General features: G+C 37.5%; 1 protein-coding gene across 1 annotated transcript in view; it reads right to left on the bottom strand.

Moving 5' to 3' along the window:
• LOC101581313 (retinal dehydrogenase 1-like) overlaps nucleotides 1–17,191 on the bottom strand; it is a 115,685-nt gene that overhangs the window by 40,833 nt on the left and 57,661 nt on the right. The window lies entirely within an intron of this gene.

Below are 17,191 nucleotides of genomic sequence, written 5' to 3'. Positions count from 1 at the left end.
TTGGCTTTGTCATCATGAAATTCTTTAGTTGTTCTTTGTCATGGAAGTATTTCCTTTCTTCATCAAAATTCAAAGAGAGTTTTGTAGGGTATAGTAGTCTGGGCTGGAATTTGTTTTCATAGAGGACTTGAAGTACGCTTCTCCATGCTCTTCTTGCCTTCATGGTTTGTGAAGAGAAGTCAGCCATAATTCTGATGGGTTTCCTTTGAATGTGATCTACTTCTGTTCTGTAGCAGATTTCAGTATATTATTCTTGTGCTGGATTTCTGCGATATTGATTATTATACATCTCAGTGTGTTTTTAGTTGGGCTGATGTTATTTGGCGTTCTGTATGCTTTGGTTACCTGAATGTCAGATTGTTTCCCCATAATTGGGAAGTTTTCTGTTATTACTTCTGCCCATATTCTTTTGTATCATTTGTATTCACTCCCTCTCTCTCATTGATACTTATCAGTCTCACACTGTTCATCTTTGCATCATCTTGCAGGTGATGAATTATTTTTTCCAGCATCCTAGTTGTTTTTAAGAGATCTTTTCTTGCCTTTTCACTACCTGCACCTGCGTCTTCAATATTTGAAACTCTCTCTTTACTTTCACTCAAACAGTTTTGCAGGTTTGAGATTGGGATTTTAAATTACTCTATATCTCTTTGACTCTGCTTCATGTGATGTATTTCTTTCCTGTATTGCTCATTCAAGGAGTCTGTAATTTTTCTAATATCCTCTATTTTTTCATTAGTTTGTTTTGAGAAGAAGTTTATAATTCTTTTACTACAGAGATTATTTCTAATCTGATTTCCTCTATATTTTTCTGCATTTGATTCTTTACTTCAGAGGCTATTAATTCAGAGATTTCTTTTTTTTATTTCAGAGGTTATTTCTCATCTGAGTTCCCCTATACCTTTCTGCAGTTGTTTTTTTCTTCAGATGCTTTTGATTCAGACATTTCAGATATGTACTTCCCAATGTGTTCTGTGTTAGTGTCCTGTGCACTTGTTCTAGGTGGGCTTGAGGCCTGAGATTGCATTTTGTTATTTTCCACTGTCATTTTGTATAGCACTGTCCTCTGACCTTTGGTGTAGAGGTTTGGTGCAGTTATAACCTTAGCACCTACTGAAATTTGGGTGCAGATCTATTACATTTGAGTTCATCCACTTGTGCCTGGCTTGGGTGTAATTGTTGTGCTCAGCTCCTTCCTGCTGCAGCCCTTGGATGTGAACTTGTTGTGCACCTCTGGCATGTTGTTCCTGGATTAGTTGGGAGGTTCTGGCCCTAGTCTTTCTACAGGGACTTCAGCTGCAGCATTTCTCCCCAGTCCTGTATGCCAGTCCTTTGCTGGTTCTGGAGGGCCAAGGTGGCACAGGGGAGCTTGGAAGGTCTCCCACACACTCACAGGGCCTGGGCTTGTGCTGGGTATAGGGGATCCTGAGAGCACAGCAGAAGTTCTCATCACTTGGCGGGCTTGGTGGGCCTCCTGACAGGTGGAGGGGTCCTATGAGTATGGCAGAGGATCTCACTCAGGCGGCGGGCCTGGACTTGGTCCTGAGAGGTTCCTCTACACTGAATTCTAATCTTGCAGAAAATTTATTTCTAAGTCAATAATCCATAAAGGCAGGAGAAAGCATTACTTATGATTCATGAAAACAATTGTGTTCCTGAGGGACAAATAATAGAACTATTGAAATTACCAGCTGGACAAAATTTTGAAGATAAACAAATCAATAAATAGGTGAAGTCTTGTACAACATATGGTTGGATTTTGGTTCCTAATCCACTCTGCCATTCTACTTCTTTTAATTGGTGACTTGACTCCATTTACATTGACCGTTATAATTGAGATGTACTGACTTATGTTTGATGTGTTATTTACCTGCTGTTGCATACCTCTTTTTCTCCTGTGTTTAATTGTTTGCCCTATATGATGGGTTCTTTCCACTCTCATTCATGGAGTTGTGTTCATTTTGGTCCCTCTCTAGAACATCTTTTAGTAGTCTGTGTAGGAATGGCTTTATCATCATGAAATTCTTTAGTTGTTCTTTGTCATGGAAGTATTTCACCTCTCCATTAAACTTGAAAGAGAGTTTTGCAAGGCATATTAGTCTGGGTTGGAATTTGTTTTCTTGCAAGACTTACAGTACTTTGCTCCATGCTTTTCTTGACGTCATCGTTTGTGAAGAGAAATATGCTGTTATTCTGATGGGTTTTCCTTTAAATACGACCTGATTCTTTTCTTTAGTAGCTTTTAGTATACTGTTCCCTTGGGGAATTTCTAGTTTTCTATCTTTATTATATGTCTGTGTGTGTTTTTAATTGGATTGAGGTTCTTTGGAATTCTATACGCTTTAGTTAACTGAACGTCAGATTATTTTCCCATATTTGGGAAGTTTTCTGCTATTACTTCTGCCCATATTGTTTTTATATCTTTTGTATTATTCCTTCTTTCTCATCAATGCCTATTAGTCTTACGTTGTTGTTCATCTTTGCATCGTCCTGTCATTGTTGAATTATTTTGTCCTGCATACTAGTTGTTTATAAGAGATCATTTTGCTAGCTGCAATGGTGTCTTCAAGGTTGGAAAGTCTATTTTGACTTTCATTGAAAGTGTTCTGCTACCTTGTGATTGAGGTTTTAATTTCCTGTGTAGCACTCTGAATCTGCTTCATGCATTCTATTTCTTTCCTTTATTGCTCATTCAAAGATTCCATCAATTTTCTATCCTCCTCTATGTTTTTTATCAGGGTCTTCTTTAAAAGCACTTAGTACTTCTTTCATTATAGTTATCCTTTCTCTTTTTACTTCACAAATTATTTCTGATCCGATTTCCTCTATTCCTTTCTGCAATTGTTTGTTTACATCAGACGTTATTATTTCAGAGATCTCAGGTGTGTGATTTCCAATTTCTTCTATGTTATTGTCTCCTGAATTTGTTCTAGGTGTCCTCAAGGCCTGACAATGTATCTTTGCCATTTTGTATAGCACTATCTTCTGACCTTTGATGTAGAGCTTTGGTGGAGTTATTACCTTAGCACCAGGTCTGAATCTACTAAGTTCGAACTTGTCCATGTGGGTGTGGCTTGGATCTGGCTGCTGTGCTCCACTTATTCCTACTGCATCCCTTGGACGTGAACCTGCTGTGCCACTCTGGCAAGATGTTCTGCTCCTGGGTGTTCTGGGTTGGCCTTGCCTTCAGCTTCTCTGCAAGTTCTGCCACAGGGTTCCACACTGGACCTGTCTGATGGAGGAAGTTGCAACATACCTGGCCTGGATGATGACTGTACTGAGGATCTGATGGACCCCAGGAGGTCCCACTTACATGCTGGGTCTGGAAGCTGGCTGGAGTCAGTTGATTCTAAAAATAGATAATCATTATGATTTTTCATTTTTTATTTTTCTGTATATCTTGAGACAGTTTTTCTTAAGAACATTAGCAAAAATATCTGAAAGGGCCAGCCTGATACCTCAGTAGACTAACATGCCTGTTTAGGCACAGTGCAGCAGCCAGAGTTTAATCCCCATCACATCCTGCTTGCCCTACCTGTGGGGCTTACTGAGATGGTTATTGAGACTGGGTGTGGTTGCACTTGCCTATAAGCCCAGAGCTTAGGAGGCTGAAAACAGGAGGATCACTATAAGTCCAATCTGTATAGTGAGACCCTGTAGATCCTACAGACCCTGTCTGAAATATAGGGGGGAAAACTTGAAGATGTTCTCAGTCTCTCTCTCTCTTTCTCTCTTACTTTTTTTTTTTTTGTGGAACCAGGGATTGAAATCAAGCCCTTGCCCTTGCCAGGGAAGCACTTATTCCACTGAGCCATCTTCCTGGCCCTCAGTCTCTTATATTACACTTTCTTTGCCTATTTCATGTACAGGTGTATAACTATTGAAGCATGTTTCCTGATTCATGCCTATTCTCCAGTTTTTTAGGTTAATAGACATTTTAAATTGATTTCATGTTAAACCTTGCAAAATCATCTCAGTTTGTTACTATTGCAATATGAAATTACAGGCTAATCTTTATAATCTGTTTGACTATAAATTCAAACTGAAAATCTAATAGCTATCTATGTTTTTATGTGTCTGGAAATGATGATTCACTGACTTCGCAAGAGTGTTTTTACATGATGGGTTCTAATTGAGTATACCAACAGTAGTGTAGATTCAAGTTTGTAGTAAGGCTTTGATTGCCAGAGAGGAGAGCTCACTCTCCGCTTTTGACCAGTTGTTATTGGACTTGACTTCTCACCATAAGTCCCTCTCACAAAGCTGGTCTCTGTAGAGACAAAATAGGCTGAAATTAATTTACAAAAGTCCTCAATTAATGAAGGAGAATCATTTTTCCATAGAGACAGAGACATTCAAGGAGTTCCAGGTTTAACCTTTGCCCCATGTGATAAAGAGAAGTATAAAAGGAAATGCATAGACATAGCCTCCTTGCAGAGGCTGAGGATTATTAACCCAGAAAATACTACATGGACCGGATAGGATACCTGAATAGTGCTACATGGCAATCATGGCAGCAGAGAGACAGGGGCCATAGCAGTGTCCAGGAGATAGAATAGCTAGTGAGGTCATGTAGCAGAAGGACCGGCAGCTTAGTGACCTCCAAGGGAAACTGTGCTCTTTGCTCCAGGATGAGATCTATGAAGTTGCAAATGGCAGCAGTAGAAACGTACTGTCAGATGAGTTTATGGACAGCAAGAGCAGTTTTTAAAACTCTCACTAAAAGAAAAGAATCAAGAAAGATAAGGTGACAAGAAATAGTGCAGATTGGTGGTTGCTATGGGATAGAAAGAACAGAAAAGGAGAGAAAATATTCATGGGCAAGTTTTACTTTGGAGGGATGGAAATGCTTTGGAGTTAGAGAAGAGTAGTTACACCACACTGTTTATATACTGAAGGCCACAGAAGAATATTTGCTTTAAATTGATTCATTTTAAAAATTTAATTATAGTTTTATAAGTCTTTGAATTTCACCTCAGTAGATTATTTTTAAAAATATAAAAGGGAAGCAGAGAGAAGCTCTCTTTTGATCGTGTGTGGTGACCCAAAGTTTATTATAGGAATGCAATTATTCTTTGATGAGAACTGTACTCTTTATAACTGCATGGAAAATAAAAGCACAAGAAACCAAGTTTTGATAGTTCTCAAACAGACCCCGCAATGATGCCCTGGGAACATGAGTTTCACAACATTGAACATGTTATGCTCCCACTTACATTGTTCATGTTGAAATCATTAGATGTTCTGACAACATAAATAATGATTAGTGTATATGTGCTGGCCCTTCAAGAATATTCTAAAAGAGCCCATTTTATGCATTTTTCTTATGTTTCTGGTCTATTTCTGAGGGATAAGCAATGGTTTCAGTCAGCTTCTCCCTCCTTCAAACCTGAAAACAAAAGTAAGTAGTGATGCAGAAGCACGAGCAAATAATTTCACTAGTTTTAGAAATAGTGAGGACAACATCCTCAGACCCAGGGATCCATGTGTCTTTGATGACACTTTATTATAGCTTTCTCAAATGCAACAGTGATTTAGTGTGTAGAGTTTAAACATTTTGAAAACAATTGATACATGAATAGAAGAAATAATTTCATTAAAGGTATAGTATCATAGTTAATTCTGGATCCAGATTCTGAACAAACTGAGGAAATTCCTCTTCTAGGATTCAGCTCTCCTAGTTAAAAAGAAATAGGACATTTCCTTGCTTCATATTACTACATGAATAGCAACTTAAAGTCCTGCATCATAAGCTCCACACACACATGCAATGTCCTACCATTATTTGTGGGGCATCCATTGTTCCTGAAAGGAAATGGACTTCAACAGCTCACAGCCTCAGAAAGATTCTGGAGAGTGCGTTTAAAGTTAGCTAGGTGATTTTGGTGAGTTTTTAAAATTTTATCTATCAAATATGAAATTAGGGCTGCAATGTAGTTAGTCTCTCCAAACTGAAAAATTTTAAGAATAAGTTAGGGCCAAAAGCAGTTCATTTGGATTTTCAGGAGCACTGTGTACACAGATTCCAGTCACTTCATACAACTATACATTATTCCTCCTTGTCACTTGACAGAAGTACACCATGTCAGCACAGTTGAAGTTGACAATATTCAACTGTTGTTCCACTAATGACCATTTGGGTCAGCCCCTTGACTGAGTCTGTTAGAAGTATTTCTTATGTGACTCCACATCTGGGTGAAAGTTGATAATGTGAATGCAATAGTTATTTTTTCCCAAACAAAAGAGGCTGCTGGAGTTCTCCTTCCAAAAGGTGAAGCGAGTGATTTGTGACACTGGCTAAATAAAGTCATTGCATGTAAAATTTATCTTGCATAACCAGGCAAAAAAAAAAAAAAAAAAAAAAAAGCAAACACAAAAACCCTCTCTGGATTGGGAAAGGTATTTCTGTTAGCAAATCCATGCTCAGCCCTGGGACATTCTGTATGCACACCAAAGGCGGCCCCAGGAGCCGGTGATTCTGGGCCATCAGCCGAGCATTGTGTGTTCCAGCATTCTCAGTGCAGGGAATGTTGCTCATCACTCAGAATCACACTTCAAACGAGCTATGTCAACCACAGAAAAGACAGCAACAGAGAGGTTGGCAGATATATCTAGTAACTATGAGCATAATACTGCTCTAAATTTCTGACAAGTCCAGGTAAAAATTAGTACTGAACAGAAAAGAATACTAAGTTGGAAGAAGTCAGTGGTAGCCTCAGATTCTTACTTCCTTTCTAAGCTTTCCCTAGATTCCAAGCCGAATTAGTCCCTAGTTCCTGTAACTTGTCATCCCCTAAGATTTTTCTTACTTTTATCTTGATGCATCTGATAGTCCAGCCCCTTCTTCATCTTTCTAGCAGTGCTGTGTAGTGAGGCACAGAGGGAGAGACACTGCATTTGACTGAATTTTCCATGGCTGTTTGAAAACTTTGTAAAGTATTGACATCAGTGTTAAGGAAAGGACCCAGGTTTACAAACAGACCACAAAGTATGTACCTCATAAATAGTTCATAGTTTATTGTTTTGTGGATGGTGGTTCAAGCTGTGTGGGAAGAAAAATAATCTGTTGATTATTGGCTAAGAACTAGGATTCCTTTTTAGCACACCTGGCTCAAAAACATTTTTCAACAGCCACTAGTTGACTTCACAACTTTCCATTTCCCAAAGTAAGTAATTTGTCAATGAAACAAGCGACTTGCTGTTCCTTTTTGATTAATATGCAAGGGCATTTCCCACAGAAATTTAAGTTTATTTGTATTTTGAGACAAGGAAAATACAGTCATACCCCCATAGTAGTATTCTTAATTTATGACAGTTTCATTCTTCTTTTCCTGTTAGGTTGAAATTAATTTACTTGTGACACGTGTTATTTTGCTCACTTTGTTCTCATGTTTCAAATAACTAATTAGACAGGGATTTTAATGACTAGGAAAATGCTAAATTTCCTCTTCACATTGCCTAGCATAAAGAAGAGAAAATCTCAACCTACCTGGAAGGAACCTGGTCTAGGATAGATCTTTGAATACAGCTTCCCTGCAAATGTAGCACAAACATGGAAAACTTAAACAGATGCACATGTGAACTGTTTTATCATTAGGTCACTGGACTTCTAGACATTGTTTTATAGCTCAGCCTTACTCTGAAAAGCATAGGGGACTATATCAAAAGGGTGACAGAATGACTCAGAGAATATGGCACATAGTCAACCTCTCATCATTCAAACAATATTTTAGTTGAATCAAGTACATTTATGTATTTATGACAGAAAATATTTGTTTCTTGATTTGTGCTATAACACTGTGTTTATCAAACACAAAATGGTTGTTACTCTTACTTCCATCTTGATATCAGTTTGAAGTTCATGGATATTACCACACTGGAAGTGTTGTCTTTTGGTTTAGTTTTAATTAAAAAAAATTCTTCAGGACATTTCATTTTATGTTTTCCCTAATCCCTTAGTGTAGATATTGGTGAACATTTTCTTTTGGAATGATATAGAACATGTTTTAGCTTATTTTTTTCTTTTTCGATACCAGGAATCAAACTCAGGATCTTGAGCTTACCAGGTAGGCACTTAAGCCTGCTGAGCTATCTCTCAAGCCTAATGTTCTAGGTTTGTTTTCTTTTTTTATGTATTTAGTACAGGGTCTACAGGGTCTCACTACACAGATCAGACTCATAGTGATCCTCCTATTTTCAGCCATCCAACCTCTGGGATTACAGGTGGGCACCACCCTGCCTAGTGTCAGTCACCATCTCAGCAGAACCCATGCGTGGGGCTGGCACTGCACACTGGGGATCAAATCCCGGCTACTGCACTCTGCTTAAGCTGGCTCGTTAGTCCACTGAGCTATTTGACTGGCCCCCTGATGTTCTAGGTTTTGTGAGTCACATAGCTTTTGTTTTTATTTAGTGGAAAAGCACCAGTATAGGATATGTGATTAAATGGAAATAGTACAGCTTTATTTATTTCAGAAGTTATTTCTTTTTTTCCCCTCATAATTTTATTGAGAAACAAATAGCAATGAGATAGTTTCAAGTCAAATTGGTAGGACAGTTTCAATAATTAACACATTGCATACATTCTTCCTAGTGATTAATTGCTGTATAAGATGCGGACATGATATCCTATCTACAAACACTGTTAGAACAAATCCCTCTATTCATTAAGAGAATGTAACTATAATCTATCCTAACCATTTTGAATACACAGATACAAAATGGACATTCATCGTATCCCCTTTCTTTGTTTAGTTCCGTTATTTGAATATTATATGTGTGAACTCAGCAAAATATTCTAAAAGAGTCCAGTAGACCATAATAGTATTGGGTCTTCCTCTTGACTGGCAGTGTCAGCAATTGTTAACCTGAGTCCCATACAGCTCAACATAACAGCATGGCTTTATTTCTTATACTCTGTTTTTATACTTTTCTGCTGGATGGTTAAGACCAGGGTAAAGCAGGACCTATGCAACAAGAGTTGTAGCTTTTGGGTCTGAGAAGGTCAGTGAAATCCCCTCAGGATTTATCCTGAGATCCTGTACCTCAGATTGTAGAACCTTTGTCAGTGTCAGCCATGTGGATGAGTCATGGCCATTGCTTGGCCAATGTGCTTTCTGTGAAAGCCTGAGAGAAGGTTTTCTCTCCATTTGTACAGCTTTATTTAGAAGAACAGAAAGAAGGCTGAATACACTTGACACATGTTGGTTTACTAAGTCATGTACTAGTATCTATATTAGCATGGATACCATGGATTTTATTTCAAATTTATTTCTCCCTATCTTTCAATTTTCTAGCCCTCCTGAACTTAAACTTTATCTATGGTGGCAGTCTTTTATTATTATCTTTATTATTTTACTTTATTCATCCTCTTGCTTTCTTAGAGATCAACTTCCAACATTGTCTGAAAAAACTTTTACTGATTGATTCCTTTGTACATTTTAGGGCCAGGGAGATAGCTCAGTAGAATAAGCGCTTGCCTGTACATTTCAATTTTGAAAATTGTCTGAGGACTGGTCTCTTCTGTGCTTATTACTAGTTAATCCTCTTTCCAATTCCTCTTCAAGTCTTCTGTTACTCATCATAGGTAATGACCAACTGTTCTCCAACACATTTGATTCACTCTATATTGAGGTAAGCAGTCAAGGAGACTCCCATTATTTCATCTCTTGGTAAATAACTGCTATCGATGGTTTTGAAATTTCTGCAGGTATTGCAGTGGTGAAAGAGGACCGAGCATTGCTCAGCTTCTGGAGGTTCTGCTCACATTATCTACATATGAATGATTTTTATGGAGTCAAATATAGCAGCCCTGCATGAAATGTATCTCACAGTGCTTTACCCTCAAATGGCTTGGTTATTCATGAGCTTCAGAATCGACCCAACAGTGCATGTTTATGACTTTTGTTCTGCTTTCAATCCTTTGTGTAGTTTACATATGAACCTTGATCAGTTTTATGTATCCCTCACATTTGTGGATTGAAATTTTACCCTTCTTTGGATGTTTTTTGACACAGAGAAATATTTTTGCATATCTGCTCTGTTACTTTTCTTTCATGGTAAATTATTTTGTGTATTTTTAGTGGTAATATTCTTTGTCCAGGAAAATTTTATTCTAGATACCTCCTCAAAGTTCTAACCATTTTATTTTTCACATTTAAGCTTTATTATTTGTCTAATAGTGATTTTGCTTATTTCTTTTCCAAACACAACTTATTGAAGGGTTACCTGTTCCCCTTTCAGTCTCATGAATTAATTTTCTTTTATTTTAAAGGACTATTTATTTATTTATTTATTTATTTATTTGTATTTAATACAGGGTCTACAAACAGGGTGTATAGGGTCTCACTTCATATTGGACTCCTAGTTTTCCTCCTGTTTTCAACCTCCCAAACACTGGGATTATAGGTTTGTGTCACCATACCCAGCCTCAGTCCCCATCTCAGCATGCCCTGGGTTCAGAGCCAGCATGGCATGACTCGGATTGAACCCAGGCACTGTGGTTTTCATAAGTAGGTGCTTTAGTCTGCTGAGCTATCTGGCTGGCCCTCATGAATTAATTTTAAATGCTTACATTTATCTAGTTTTTGTTTTCTTTTTTGAGTTAGCTTTGTCCAAATTACACATTTAAACTACATAGCCACATAATGCATGTATGTTTTTGTATACTGCTTTTTTATTTCAAAAGTCATACTACTTTGCTTATTTTCACCCTATTTTTAGTACTTATGTCTACCTACATTTTTGTAGGATCTTTTTCTTTATTTATGCATTATTGTGGATCTAAACTTTTCTCAATATATCTAGTTTTTTTTGTTTGTTTGTTTGCTTTTTGATTTTTGTGTTTTTGCATTTTAGTGAAGGGTATAGAGTGTGTTCAAGGTCTCACTACTAGATCGGACTCATAGTGATCTGCCTGTTTACAGCTTCCCAAGAGCTGGGATTGCAGGCACACACCACCACGTCCAGTCTGAATTGCCATCTCAGTGCGTCCCAGGGGTGGAACTGGCGTGACAGGCCCAGGGATTAGAATCCTGGCCCCTGTGATGGCTTGCAGGTGCTTTAATCTGTTGAGCTATTTTGCCAAACTTCTCAATATATCTGACATTGCATAGAATGCTATAACAAACTTTCATGCACGTACCTTACATTTCTATTAAGTAATATTCTTGCCATCTAATCTCAAAAATAAGAATACCAGGCTAGAAAAAAAATCTATTTTGTGGTCCTGAATAGCATAAATTGAATAATATGTTAGTTAAAAATTGTGACTTAATATTAATATTTTGATTTCTTGTTCAAGGGTTTAGAAGTGAATTAATGCTTTGCTTTAGTTTTCTCATGTTTGAATTTCTTTTAGTTTTATGGAAAACATTAAAATAAAATTTCATAGCCAAATAATAGCAGAATGAGAATACACTGTATATGTTATCTTTCTTTCTTTCTTTCATTTTTTGCTTTATTCAGTAGTGCTGGGATGGAACTCAGGGTCTTGTGATTGCTAGACAGGTGCTTATGCTGCTGAGCTACCTCCTTAGCTTTGTATGTTATCTTTAAAGTAATTATTTGGAGTACAAGATATGGTATAATAATTCTCCAAACAACATTAGCGTAAGCCTTTCTTTTTAATGAACTAAGTGGTACTAGTAGCATAACTAACCTGCCATTTTGAGGATTAGTTTTAATTAAAAATATTTGATTTCTGAGAGACCACCTGTGTCCTCAGGTCTACTGGGTACTCATGCTCGTTTCTGTGGACCTCCTTCATTCTGAGACCCTGTTGTCTACCTCTAGATTTTAAGGAGCTCTCTTTAAGTGGTAGATTTATGTCAGGCAATAAATAGTTTGGTTTTTTAATCTTTTTTTATTTTTCAAAGAGAGTACAAATTAGAATTACAACAGAAAAAAATGCAAGCTATACAGATTTTCACTTAACAAAGTAATGTGAATTTCACAATATTTGCTGTAGTACATAGTGTTGTCTTGCAAACAGTTATTCATATTACAAGATATATGCATGTAAAATTGGAAGAAGAAAGGAAAAAAGAAAGAAATGTATAAAAAATTAACAAGAAAAAAAGAAGAAAAAAAAGAGCTGAAATAAATGAAAGCATTAACTGTTACTTTCCATAGTTTGATATATTTTTAGAACTGCTATAATGTACAGTTCAAGCTCTGCTTAGATTATTGCTTTCATTCCACCATAAGGCACAAATCACCCTAGATGAATCAGGAGCCTTTACTAGAGGCAGTGGAGTTTTCCTCCAGCTACATGCTGGCACAGAGGAGACATCAGTTCTCTGAAACTACTGCTATTGTAACTCTGGAAGTGAAGCCTGGATTGCTGCTCTGCTGGGAGTCACGCCCAGACAGAGGCTTTGAAGATAAGAGTTGAGGTTTCCATCCCATTCACAGGAGTGTTGGGCATGGTACAGAGCACCACCAGTCACCCTCACCTAACCCTGTGGCAGGTACTGTGCTTGGGTGACCTCTTACATCTCATCTTTGCAAAAAGGAGCAGCAGGGGCCACGTAACTATCTACAAATGGCTTGGAAACAACTCCAAGTGGCCTTGAGAGTAGATGCACATGAGGCCTCTGCTTGCTCCCCTCCCTGGGTTATCCAGCAGAGTACCGTGATCCCTAAGTGTTTCCTTGGACTAACCCACAAACAGAACTAGAGTGCGCCATTCTCCATCTGCTCCATCTCTCAGAAGATGCCTCTCTCACTTGCCAGGATGAGGTAACTTGATGACAGTGCTTCTGATGCTTCATCTGCCCTCTCCCTCTAGTCTTGAGCATTGTGGATGTAGCCTTTGTTCTGCAATCCCAGTGCAATCACCCTCTAATCCCTTGAACACCTTTCAGTGTAGCTCTGTGCCCTCTCCTGCCCCTCCACCTCTTCTTCCTCCTGCTTCTCTCCCCTTTCTACATATTCAGTTTGAGTCTGTGCTCACATTCACAATTTTCCTGCCCCGGCCTGTCAGGATGCAGGTGTGCACACTAACGCTGGCTTCTGTTTGCAATCTGAGTTTAGTGTGACTGTATTAGTGAGAGCATTTCCAACTACAGAAACCCAACTCAAACTGTGTTAACAAAACAAAATGGAGCAGAAGGATGGATTCGATTGAAGAATTACAATTGGAAAAGAATTGGTTTTAGATAGAGTTGCACTCAAGAGATCCAACTATACCCACAGGTTTCTGTATGTCTCTCCTTCTTGCCTTGTATTTTCTTTAGCTCTGGCCTGGAAATCTTCCTGTCTTGTCAGTTATTCTGTTGTATAATTGAGGCTGTGTGTCTTTTTCCTGTCCTGGACTTTGTAAGCAACTTAAGGAAAGCCATCATATAAATCATCTTTACTTGTGGTACTACACAGTGTTTTACTCCTAAATAATGCCCTAAAAAGAGATTGGTTAATCAAATTTGTGTGTGAAACTACACACCCTGATTTTCTGTAAAAAATAATTGAAATTATTTCTCAAAGTATTTAGAGTAGTCTTTTGTTTCTAACCAAAAGAATCTAGTTCCCCCCAAAATCACTTGCAACAAGGGAATTTAGCAATACAGTGGTTCATCAAAGTATAAGAAAAATATTGGCACAGTAATTAACTTGCAATGCTTAAGACATTCTTGGCTTGGAAAATTTTTCACATAGTAGAAGGAAAAGTTATTTATCAATCCAAGAGATTAGAGACCTAAATAATGCAATGTACTACAAGCATTTCCTTTGTTTTTATTAGGTTTTGGTGACTATAAGTGAGACTTGAATTAAATTGTTTTTTTTTAATTAACTTTTTTTGTGCAAATAGCAACACTTACCTTAGAAATGCTCTGAGGTATTGATACCATCTCAACAACCAAGTAGAACCAAGACTCCAGGGATATATACAGCTGTGTGCCCCTTATGATCGACTTCTTATTGCAAAGAGGTACAGTGTTATGAGATAACTTAGGGGAAAGCATAAAATTGTAGATTATATTTTAGTATATAGACTATCAAACAAGAAGTGTGAGAATTGGCTTATATTTATTCTCCTTTCAAGTAATGCTGACTCATTGTGCAAGAAATTGAAAATCAAATTATTTAGAAATTACATCCAGAGAAAACTACATATCCTCAGATTAAAGACACGATCTTTGTCAGGAATGTTCTACGAAACCACGGACCTTTACTGTCTTTTTTTCATGTATTATGTTAGCTATCAAGATGGTATTCAGAGACACATGAGAATTATATATATTTCCCTCTGATGGAAATGTTACAGTTCATCTGTGTTGTCTTCCACTGATACAGAAGAAAAGACTTTCTTTTTTGTCTAGATACACATCTTAAGCAAGTGCGTTTATTGGTCCTAAGTATATTATTACAGAAGATTTTAAAGATGGGAAATGCTAGCTTTAGTTTCATTTTACAAGTTAAAGGAGTAATAAATAGATGGCATCACAAATTTCCTGTAAAAATTTTAAATACCAGTTTTTTGGGCCTAATTAGAAACTTATGAAGGCCTTGATTTTGAACACAGTCTTAATTATTGATAAATAGAAAAAAGATTCTAGCACAATTTCATGAAACTCCTCCATATTTATAGTCAGCTGGGGTGGGAGAGGGCAGAAGAGAGATTTCTAAGGGTGAGGTCCACAAGGTCAAAGAATGCATGTGAGCAAGATATTAGCAGGTGGCATGGAGTGGAACAGTTCACAGGAGCATAACAGCCAGACACACTTGTATATTTATTGTGTGATTCTTAGAGAATTTGTTTTCCTATTTGCATTCTTACATAGTGCCCTAACAAGAACATGCCTGTTTGCCAAGTCATGGTTATACAAATGTATCCCACTGTGTGCTTGTACTGGATAAATGGGGTCAAGTGCTCGAGTGTCCTGACAGACTCCAGAGATTGAAGCAGACTGAGTGGTTCTCTACACCGAGTGTTTAACTTTTTCCATAGTAGTTTTATAATTTCAGAAACAGGAAAAATAATCAGCAGCTGCGTATTGTCAGTGGACATATGAACAGTGAAACAGTTTCTAGGTGTCAAATGGAAAATATTTAGGGCTCTGCGTTTTAGGGGTCTGCTCTGAACTACAGATTACTGGGTACTTTTGTGTTATTCTGCTTCACTTCAATAGGAAGATATTTTCCCATTTCTCTCTGCTCTACATCCTGAGTTAACCTGAAAGACGACTGTGCTACACGTTTGGCTCTTTAACACCTAGATTTCTTGATTCTGTTCTCAGAGCCAGCTGTTTGATGTCCTACTGAACCTTCCTTCTCACAGAGGAAGCTATTGTGTGTGAGTGCTGAGATTTGGGAGAAAGTGTAGTTTGACTAACCCTGCTCCTGTTGTATCTTTATCTTCTTAGATCTTTATCTTCTGTTGCTTCATATTTTCTTTGCCCATTTCAGCTATTGCTAGCAATACTTGTTGATACTACATGATGGCGTGGAGTGTTTATGAATGATGGAGCATTTATTTGATTTATCTCTGCCTTCTTCACAATGAAGAATCAAATTTCTCATTAACCTGATATGTTCTGAAAAGACACACAAAAGATTATAACCAAGAGAATGCCAACACTTTAAAAACAAAATGTAAAACAAACAAGATGAACCAGTGGAAACAGAGAAGTCTATTTTGAAGCAGACAATTGTAGATTTCTTCTCTCCAGTTTTTCCTAGTGCTGATGGTGGGGAGACATTTCTTCAAATTTTTCCTTACACTAGAAGTTCCTCTGAGCACAGCTGCAGCAGATTTTATTTTTAAGGAACTTTTATATGAAAAGAACAAATGTGAAATAAATATAAAACATATGATGTTTTTTCTTCCAGGGAAAAAGTTGAATTTCCCTCTGGACCAGGAATTTATCAGATTTTTAAGATTCCTGATGTTCAGTAATTATATACAACTTGAAAGAACAAATAGGACAATAGTTAAACTAACACCATCATTTGGATAACAAAACATATATGGATAATGTGCAAGTGGGTTTCTAATTTGCAGTTTTTAACTCTGGTCCCACTAAGCAGGACCTTCTCCATGATCTCTTTCTTTGCCTCTCTGTGTTTCTCAGGTCGGACCTTCTCAGAACTGGAGATCGCACCATCTCACGGCTCTCCTTCCAAAACCGATTTCTAACTGTGCAGCCCTGGATGTGAGGAGCATGTACAGATCCCTGGAGACACCAAGATACTGATTGGGTGATGCCAATAAGAGTGTCCCTGGTTGTTGCAAACCACCTTCTACAATGCAGACAGAATAATCTTATAACTATCAAAAGATCACACCACTTCTTTACCAGAAAATTCTTTCTTAAATTTAATTTTATTGAGAAAGAAATTGCAATGTGACAGCTTCAAAACAGGTTGGTAGGAGAGTTACAACAATTAATACATTGCATATTATTGTTTTTGTAGTAGTCATTCATAGCACAAGATGCAGCCATGATATTCTGACCAAAAACTATTAGTACAGATCTTTCTTCTTATTGAATTGAGAGAAAATAGCTATATATCTATCCTATTTTGTATATACATATACAAAATTGTCCCTCATTTATATCACCCTTTTTTCAGTTTTTCCAGAGATGGGTATTCCATTGCCATCCAAATATTGTAGGTGGATGAATTCAGCAAAAGATTCTAATATAGTCCAAAACTTCACAATACTAGTGGGTTATCCACAGGACTGGCAATGTCTGAATTTGATGATTTGAGCCTTCCACAGCTCAGCATATTAACATGGCTTCAATTTTCATACCTTGTTTCTACACTTTTCTGCTGGATTGTTAAGACCAAGATAAAGCAAGACCTATATAACAAAAATATAACTTTGTATCTGACATGGTCAGTCAAGTCCCCTCAGAACTTATCCCAAAACTCTGTACCACACTTTTTAGATCCTTTGTCAGTGTCAGCCATGTGGATGAGTCATGGCCATTGCTTGACCAATTTGCTCTCTGAGAAAGCCTGAGAGAATGTTTTCTCTACATGTGACTCTCTTTAGGCACACACTACATCATCGATCACATTGCTCTGTGGCCCCATGATCTCCTTGATCAGAAAATTTGGGGCACAACTGAGTTACATGATGTTACAGTACATGTTCTCCTATGTCCTGAGTCCTCATTGACCTTGAAAGGCTAGAGCCAGAATGTTGGCTGTCCTTGCAGCCCTTCTTTTTCTGTAATTT

Source organism: Octodon degus, unplaced genomic scaffold (assembly GCF_000260255.1).
Source record: "Octodon degus isolate 3935 unplaced genomic scaffold, OctDeg1.0 scaffold00095, whole genome shotgun sequence".
NCBI classification, from domain to species: domain Eukaryota; kingdom Metazoa; phylum Chordata; class Mammalia; order Rodentia; family Octodontidae; genus Octodon; species Octodon degus.
Note: the sequence above shows the minus strand (reverse complement) of the source record. Positions and strands in the feature narration are given on the sequence as shown.